The 9,856-nt window shown below is 43.3% G+C and overlaps 1 long non-coding RNA gene across 1 annotated transcript; it reads right to left on the reverse strand.

Annotated features, from left to right (window-relative positions):
• Positions 1 to 4,495: 4,495 nt before the first annotated feature.
• LOC122547763 lies at positions 4,496 to 8,815 on the reverse strand. The gene is made up of 3 exons (XR_006311082.1): positions 8,684 to 8,815; positions 5,207 to 5,326; positions 4,496 to 4,557 (listed from the first exon to the last, which is right to left on the reverse strand). It is a non-coding gene; the product is annotated as an uncharacterized LOC122547763 (long non-coding RNA).
• Positions 8,816 to 9,856: the final 1,041 nt, after the last annotated feature.

The raw sequence follows: 9,856 nt of genomic DNA on the forward strand, positions 1-9,856 counted from the left end.
TCTCTCATTCCCACTACATTGATTGAAATCCCAACCTCAACAGCCCTCTGCCATAAAGAACTACCTTCTGAGACAAGAAATTCTTGCTTATCTCGGTTGTAAATGGGTGACCCCTAATTCTGAGATTATGTCCTCGGGTCCGAGACTCTTCCACAAATGGAGACAGGCTTTTCACATCTACCCTGCCAAGTCCTGTCAGAGTCTTGTCTGCTTCAATAAAGTCTCATTTTTCCACATTCAGACAAGTACATAGTCAACGTCTCCACAGAAGACAGTCCCTCCAGAAAGGTACCAGCCCAGTGAACCTTCTCGGGATCATCTCCAATGTTGTAATATCTTCCCTTAACTAAGGTGAGTGTTCATAGCTGTGGTCTGATTAGTGCCCTGAAAACATTAGCAAAACCTTCCTACTGTGTTACTCCATTCCCTTTGAAATAAAGGCCAACATTCCATTGCCTTTTCTATTACCTGCTGAACTTGGAATTGCAGGATTTTGTGATTCATGGACAAGGACTTGCCAATGTGTTGTAGCTTTCTGCAGTCATTCTCCATTCAAACACATGCCAGCTTCTCTTTTTTTTCCTGCCAAAGTGCATAACCTCCCATTTCCCCTTCAGTACAAAGTAACAGATAATATTCGAGTGCAGCATTGAGAGGGGGACTGGCTTTCAGGTGAAACAATAAACCAAAGACTCAACTCAGTTCTCATCTCAATAGGAGATTTTACAATCATATATCAAAGGAGGAGCAGGGCAGATCTCCCTGGTCAATAGTTTTTCCCTGAACATCAATGAAACAGATGATCAAATCTTTATCTCATTGCTCCTTGGGTTACAATAATCAGCAGCCATACTTCCTGGATTATAAAGGGATGAAACTTTAAAATTAATTATGTTTGGTTAAAACGCACTAGCATTTTCCAAGCTCATCAAAGGCACAAGTTGTTTTTTTCAATGTTCTGTGAAGTTTTACAGAACGTCAATGTTTGTCCACAGAGACAAAGGCCAATTGATTTCCCATCTTACCTGTGATCACTGCCTCTGTACTGACTGGGACGAGGCTGACAGTGTGGACAGTGCCGGGGCTCCCAATGCTGTAGTAGCTCAGACTGCAGCCCCTCAGAGCACTCACACTCCCAAGAGGGGCCCAGGAGATCACAGCACTGGTGGTGGAGATGGAGGTCAAACTCAGAGATTCTGGAATCATTTCCAAAAAGAGAAAAAACATTATTCACAATAAGGAAAATATTAAGTATAATCATGGCGGAAAAGGCAATTTGTGCTTATGGTGGAAAGGAAATTGTTGTTTCTAGGATTACACTTTAATGAAAATGAAAATGAAAACTCCCTTTCATTCATCCCTTTCTATCGGGTTTGAGCTCACTGCTAATCAAAGATCACTTCATATAGTCATAGAGCATGGAAACTGACCCTTCGATCCAAACCAGTCCATGCCAATCATGATCCCAAACTAAACTAGTTCCACCTGTCTGAGCTTAGCCTATATCTGTCCAAACGTGTCTTATTCAACCAAAAATGAATTAAAATAAAAATCTTAGAGTCCTGAAAGATAATAATTGAGAGAAATCTAGAAGCAAAACTAGGACAAGCCTGAATCTCAGGAGATGCTGCAAGATCCATGCTACTTTCAGTTCATCATTTAACTTATATAGTAAATCCAGTATCTAAATAATAATACTAATAATAATAATAAGATAAAATTCACCCTTACAGTTCCAGTCTGACCTCCCATTCCAAAGTGATCTCTGAAGCAACATGTTCACTAAAGAATGGTTTGGAGATGTTGGTGTTGGACTGGGGTGTACAAAGTTAAAAATCACACAACACCAGATTATAGTCCAACAGGTTTAATTGGGAGCACTAGCTTTCAGAGCGCTGCTCCTTCATCAGGTGGTTCAACCACCTTACAATATAGCGACTGTTAACCCATCTGTTGCTGACAAGGGTTACAGATCCAGAGTTTTGACAGTCTGACTCCAGCACAGTCAGAAAATAAATCAGAGGATGAGGAACATTGCGTGAAGAGCTGCCTTCAGCTCATCCCACTGACAGCTGGATCCTCTTCAGCCTGACCAGTGTAGCTGGGTTCGGAGCTTGCCTGGGGCTATTCAGCAGCTCAGTCACCATTCACTGGAAAATAACCTGCAGCACATTGCCCACTGCACCTCTCCCCTTCCTGAAGGTCACAGGTGAAAACTGGCTCTGCCTTGCTGTGGTTCAGTCAAAGCTGCAGCAGGGCTGAACATTGATAAAATCCAGTCTTCAAAGCTCCCGCTGATGCATTACTCACAAACATCTCTTTGTGCAGCTACATTGAGTTCACCCTTGAACAGCCTAATGCTAATTTCGAGCTGATCGTCCCTTGTTCGAGATCATCCCTCATCTCTTAGCCTCAAGGGAACATCTTTCCCTGGATCCAGTTTCCTCTGCTCAAACCAACTTTATGCAATCTCTGCTCATAATTCACTCCTCTGAAGCCTGGGATCATTCAGGTGAATGTGTTTTTCAAAGGCTATTTAAACTTCCAAAGATGCATTGCCAAAACTGAACAGTGTACACTGGACATACTCTGATTGCAGTTTTAGATAAATATAATATCCCTTCTTTCCTTTTGTTTTCCCTTCATCTTTGAAATGAAGGTTACTATTTATATTTGATATTCTTGAGGCTGTAATTTCTGTACCCGGATAACCCAACTCTCTGTACCCCTCCTCAGTTCCTAGTTTTGCACCAATAACGTTTGTTAACTAACGAAGTGTAACTCCCTTTATGATATGACTCGTTATCAGTGGTTGTGCCCCACCAAGCCATTTATTGCCTTGAGGAAGGTTTGTTTCCCTGTCCTGTAATGGAAAACATTCAGAGCTCAACTTGACACCCTTCCATTCTGCAACCTACAAATGCCTCTTAACCCAAAGCGTAAGAGAAGCTGTCAGTCAAGTCAGCAGGAGGGAGGTGTCTGATTTGTCTTCACGTTTTCTTGATGCTTTCCTCAGTCTGTAGTTTACCAACAGATTGTCCCAATTCTGAAGTTACGAGAGGTAAGTGTACATCCCAGGTTACAGGGCTTCTTGGAAATGCAGCTTCCTGGGATCTTCTAGCTCACAAATCATGTTCCACATAGTTCTCCTTCTTAATTATCCTGGATCAGCTCTGTTTCTAAGATCATTTCCCCAAACCTCGTGCTGAGGATTAGAATTGGTATAAAAAACACTGCTTTATCGAAGAGGGATCCTGCATCACTATGACCTTGTGTGGCAATAATGAGAATTGTTTTCTCTTAATCATTTGCAAAGGTCATCAGTTTCATTTCCTGTCATCTCGTTCCGCAATCAACAATCCAAGCCTCAATATCCCCAAATGAAGTACGGAGGGGCCTTCACGTCAAAGATTTGCGGGACGTTTTCTTCAGTTCCAGAATTCACGTCTCAGCTAATGGTTGAAACAGCATAGACAAGACATCCTTGTGCTTGGTCTCTGATGTTGCTCTTATAAAGCAAACAGAGGACCGCTTTGCACTTGCCTCAATTAACCAGTAGCCCTGAAGACAACTGTCACTGATCTAAATTGTACCATCCCTCACCATTCGGCTTTGAATCAAGTCGTTTCCAAATACTGGCTTAAATTATGACGACTTGTTCGAGAACACACGACTGGTCTTTGTGGAACAAGGAACAAAAGAAGAGAATTGAAAATGCTCACCAGAGTAGGTCCTGAAGGTAAAAGGCTGAGTGGTCACCAGGCCATCAGAGGAGGTGTTTACCTGGATCACAGTGGTACACAGTGATAGGGAGCCCAGACCTGGAATTTCAGTCACATTAGTCACCATGACTACATACAAAACGTCCAAAAAATAACTTCCATTAATACCCCTCTGAGTTTCTCATGTACCTCATTATTAAATGTGTTGCAGTGAAGAATGAATCTACATAGACTTGGAATGTTCAATGTTCCACTCTTTCTCTCTGCTCTCCTGGCCAGATTACACCTTCTCAAATCTGAGTCGATCATAAATTCTACTGTCCACATTGAAACACTCAGCAAATCCCATTCACACATCATCCCTGTGCTGACTGATCAATCAAAATCCCTATCCAGAAACAATTCTGTTTTAAAATGCCTGACCATGTTTTTCAATCTCTCCTTGGCCTTGCCCCTTCTGTATCTCAATCCCTTCCTCCAGCCCACAACTCTCTGAGATATCGCTGCTCCTCTGAATCTGGTCAATTGAGCACTCTCAATATTAATTGCCCAATCAGTGGGAACAAAGTGCCTTCAGCTGTGCAGAGCTCAGCACGGAACACGCTCCCTGAAACCGTCGAAGTGAGATTGAACTACCTACCGGTAAAAACCAAACTGGTGGTGTTTCCAGGTTGGTGAGTTTGTAGCTGGATGATCCCGTTGGTGTGGTTTGTGCAGTTTGTGTTAACTTGGTAGTTGAGAATCTCAGTCCCAGGTATTGGGGCAACCGCCCATCTCAATGTGACATTGGGTCCTGTGACACTGGCTGTTACAGCTTGTACCATGTTCCTGAGCTCTAGGGAAGAAGTGGAGAGGTAGACAGCTTGTTAATATTCAGACCTTACTGCAAAGCAGGAGTGTGCAAAGCTAGAACAGGCATTGAGCATGGATGGTTAAAGTAGACGACATGACCTGATGAGTATTTATATCATTGTAAAAGAAGCTGCTTCCGCAATAATCAGTGTCTCCTTTATAAAATTTCCAACACTAATAATGAAATTAGCGGCTATGTCGTGGTTGTTAGCAATCAGAAGGTCTGTTGGGAAATGAAATATAACATTTTTCTTTAATAATGAACAATTAGGTATGTAAAGAAAGATTGCAAGACTGTGTCGGGTCACAAGAGTGACAGGAATCTTTCTAGGCTGATCGTGCATAATAAATTTTGAGACATAAACTCAAGCATCTTGTGCTATTTGCAGAGTATTGATAGAACTGTGAGTAGACAGTTCAGTGACATTGAGTGGTCAATTTTTCAAGTAGACCTTTAACCTCCTGATACAGAGCTCAATGAGCAACCGACTGAGCCAAGCTCCCACACAAGGATCCAGGCTCCATGCAAACCCCAAGGTTCAGCTGCAGCCCCATCAGGCTCCAAACACAAACCAGGACAGTATAAAAACTGGCGTCAGTGGAGAGAAATGCATGTGGTGGGACTGCCTTACCGTAACACCTGGGACCTGATCTCCTCCAGCCTGGTTTGCAGCTACATACCAGGGACCCGGCGCTGTCTCTGTGACAAACTGCATTGACGTCACAACTCAGGTTCAGGCACAGATGGGGCACTGCAAAACCAAGGGCACACCGGAATATTAATGTGTACACACAGTGCAAGGAATGGCCAGGCACTGAATCTGGGCAAGACTTCCCCTGCCCCCTCCCATTACAAACACAAATTCATTTAAGGAAGACTTCACACCATCAAAATCTACAATAGTGCCAATCCTGACATTTAGCCAACGAGAAAAAACAGAGCATCATTTCAGCAACATATTATACATGACTCTTCTTTTGCCTACAATAGAAATTGGAAGTTATGTACAATATACAGTCATTAAAAAAATCAATCAGGTGACGTAGGCAGCCGTGTAACATTAGTGTGTGATTAATGAAATACAACACAAACACAGAAGACTGGCTCCTTACCCCTGTGCTTTTCAGGAACACAATTTCTTACCCATTGACATGGGAATGCAGTGTTGATGTTCCAGAAATATCACACTGCCTACATTTCCAGCAAAGAGAGGGGGAGAACTTCCCAAACACTTTCACTGCATTCCCTCACTGAATCATTGATTGTCCCAGGTTACAGGGCTTCTTGGAAATGCAGCTTCCTGGGATCTTCTAGCTCACAAATCATGTTCCACATAGTTCTCCTTCTTAATTATCCTGGATCAGCTCTGTTTCTAAGATCATTTCCCCAAACCTCATGCTGAGGATTAGAATTGGTATAAAAAACACTGCTTTATCGAAGAGGGATCCTGCATCACTATGACCTTGTGTGGCAATAATGAGAATTGTTTTCTCTTAATCATTTGCAAAGGTCATCAGTTTCATTTCCTGTCATCTCGTTCCGCAATCAACAATCCAAGCCTCAATATCCCCAAATGAAGTACGGAGGGGCCTTCACGTCAAAGATTTGCGGGACGTTTTCTTCAGTTCCAGAATTCACGTCTCAGCTAATGGTTGAAACAGCATAGACAAGACATCCTTGTGCTTGGTCTCTGATGTTGCTCTTATAAAGCAAACAGAGGACCGCTTTGCACTTGCCTCAATTAACCAGTAGCCCTGAAGACAACTGTCACTGATCTAAATTGTACCATCCCTCACCATTCGGCTTTGAATCAAGTCGTTTCCAAATACTGGCTTAAATTATGACGACTTGTTCGAGAACACACGACTGGTCTTTGTGGAACAAGGAACAAAAGAAGAGAATTGAAAATGCTCACCAGAGTAGGTCCTGAAGGTAAAAGGCTGAGTGGTCACCAGGCCATCAGAGGAGGTGTTTACCTGGATCACAGTGGTACACAGTGATAGGGAGCCCAGACCTGGAATTTCAGTCACATTAGTCACCATGACTACATTCAAAATGTCCAAAAAATAACTTCCATTAATACCCCTCTGAGTTTCTCATGTACCTCATTATTAAATGTGTTGCAGTGAAGAATGAATCTACATAGACTTGGAATGTTCAATGTTCCACTCTTTCTCTCTGCTCTCCTGGCCAGATTACACCTTCTCAAATCTGAGTCGATCATAAATTCTACTGACCACATTGAAACACTCAGCAAATCCCATTCACACATCATCCCTGTGCTGACTGATCAATCAAAATCCCTATCCAGAAACAATTCTGTTTTAAAATGCCTGACCATGTTTTTCAATCTCTCCTTGGCCTTGCCCCTTCTGTATCTCAATCCCTTCCTCCAGCCCACAACTCTCTGAGATATCGCTGCTCCTCTGAATCTGGTCACCTGAGCACTCTCAATATTAATCAGTGGGAACAAAGTGCCTTCAGCTGTGCAGAGCTCAGCACGGAACACGCTCCCTGAAACCGTCGAAGTGAGATTGAACTACCTACCGGTAAAAACCAAACTGGTGGTGTTTCCAGGTTGGTGAGTTTGTAGCTGGATGATCCCATTGGTGTGGTTTGTGCAGTTTGTGTTAACTTGGTAGTTGAGAATCTCAGTCCCAGGTATTGGGACAACCGCCCATCTCAATGTGACATTGGGTCCTGTGACACTGGCTGTTACAGCTTGTACCATGTTCCTGAGCTCTAGGGAAGAAGTGGAGAGGTAGACAGCTTGTTAATATTCAGACCTTACTGCAAAGCAGGAGTGTGCAAAGCTAGAACAGGCATTGAGCATGGATGGTTAAAGTAGACGACATGACCTGATGAGTATTTATATCATTGTAAAAGAAGCTGCTTCCGCAATAATCAGTGTCTCCTTTATAAAATTTCCAACACTAATAATGAAATTAGCGGCTATGTCGTGGTTGTTAGCAATCAGAAGGTCTGTTGGGAAATGAAATATAACATTTTTCTTTAATAATGAACAATTAGGTATGTAAAGAAAGATTGCAAGACTGTGTCGGGTCACAAGAGTGACAGGAATCTTTCTAGGCTGATCGTGCATAATAAATTTTGAGACATAAACTCAAGCATCTTGTGCTATTTGCAGAGTATTGATAGAACTGTGAGTAGACAGTTCAGTGACATTGAGTGGTCAATTTTTCAAGTAGACCTTTAACCTCCTGATACAGAGCTCAATGAGCAACCGACTGAGCCAAGCTCCCACACAAGGATCCAGGCTCCATGCAAACCCCAAGGTTCAGCTGCAGCCCCATCAGGCTCCAAACACAAACCAGGACAGTATAAAAACTGGCGTCAGTGGAGAGAAATGCATGTGGTGGGACTGCCTTACCGTAACACCTGGGACCTGATCTCCTCCAGCCTGGTTTGCAGCTACATACCAGGGACCCGGCGCTGTCTCTGTGACAAACTGCATTGACGTCACAACTCAGGTTCAGGCACAGACAGAGCATCATTTCAGCAACATATTATACATGACTCTTCTTTTGCCTACAATAGAAATTGGAAGTTATGTACAATATACAGTCATTAAAAAAAATCAATCAGGTGACGTAAGCTGCCGTGTAACATGAGTGTGTGATTAATGAAATACAACACAAACACAGAAGACTGGCTCCTTACCCCTGTGCTTTTCAGGAACACAATTTCTTACCCATTGACATGGGAATGCAGTGTTGATGTTCCAGAAATATCACACTGCCTACATTTCCAACAAAGAGAGGGGGAGAACTTCCCAAACACTTTCACTGCATTCCCTCACTGAATCATTGATTGTCCGGCACAGGAGGGAACAACTCGGTCCATTACATCATTTGTTTGTCTAATCTTGAGGTTTTCTGGGTCTGTCCCTCAAGTGTTCACTCAACATTCAGGGGACAATATTTGACTGATAATTATGTGCAATGTTCTTGATATGGCATGCAAATATGATGGAGAAATTGGAACTAAATTATAAAATAAGACAACACAAAGCCCCAATTCTTAATTGATCTTTGCTATGTGTTGGACAGGGATCAACGACATGAGAGAAGAATTAAACAAAACTCACCCATTTCATAATAAATTTTGAATCTTGTGTTTGGCACATTGGGGCCAGAGTGGAAATGGACCCAGGAGTCTGTGCAATCAGAGAGGTGAAAGGTCGTGATGTTCAAGATTTTCTGGGTCAGTGTGAACTGTTTCTGTCGATCGGGATCTGTTCCACATCCAAAGGAGATGTAATCCTCCTGGGACACCACAGAGAGTGACTCCACCCGGAATCGGATTCCTGTGTGGAACAACAGTACAGAGACTCTTTAGATTAGATTCCCTATTGTGTAGAAACAGGCCCTTCGGCCCAACCAGTCCACATCGACCCTCCAAAGAGTAACCCAGCCAGACCCATTTCCCCTTTGACTAATGTACCTAACACTGTGGGCAATTTAGCATGGCCAATTCACCTAAGCTGCACATTTTTGGACTGTGGGAGGAAATTGGAGCACCCGGAAGAAACTCACGCAGACACATGGAGAATGTGCAAACTCCACACAGACAGTTGCCAGAGGCTGGAATCGAACCTGGGACTCTGATGCTGTGAGGTAGCAGTGTTAACCACTGAGCCACCATGCCACCCTTGAGCCACCGTTAGTGGAGCTACATTTCTGTGCAAAGACCGTGGTGTCCACCTTTTCACAGTTGGACAAGAACATTGTGCACACTCGTGATCCCCGCCCACTGCTGCAAACATATTTGGTTCAGTATTAGCTATTGTACCTCCCAGTCAGAAGGCAGTGGATTCCCATTCCATTCAGGAACGACCAATAATCTAGAGTGCAGGGTGGTGAAGGTGATAACGGGGAGGTTTGAGCTTTGCAAAATCACCTCGTCATGTGTAATTAATCACAGTGATTGCAAAGTGATGATCAAAGCTCTGTCTCTTGTGGATCTATCTGCCCCAAACTGACAGGAACTGCAGCCATGTTCCCATCATGTGAATACTCTCACATTGGCTGAGATAACACCAAGAGCCCAGCAACCTAGAGTGAAGGTGAGGGCTATGGCGAATCTCAACATTGCCTCAGGTTTCACTGACAGTGGGCAGTGTCACTCCCGAGATATGGTGTCAGCGTGAGGCACGTAGAATGAGAGGTTGTATTTTCGGGCTAAAAGCTAACTGTCTGAAAACAGAGATGAAGAGGAAATACTTCTCCTGGAGGGTTGGGAATCTGTGGGATTCACTACC

This window comes from Chiloscyllium plagiosum, unplaced genomic scaffold (genome assembly GCF_004010195.1).
Source record: "Chiloscyllium plagiosum isolate BGI_BamShark_2017 unplaced genomic scaffold, ASM401019v2 scaf_4445, whole genome shotgun sequence".
Classification (NCBI taxonomy): Eukaryota; Metazoa; Chordata; class Chondrichthyes; order Orectolobiformes; family Hemiscylliidae; genus Chiloscyllium; species Chiloscyllium plagiosum.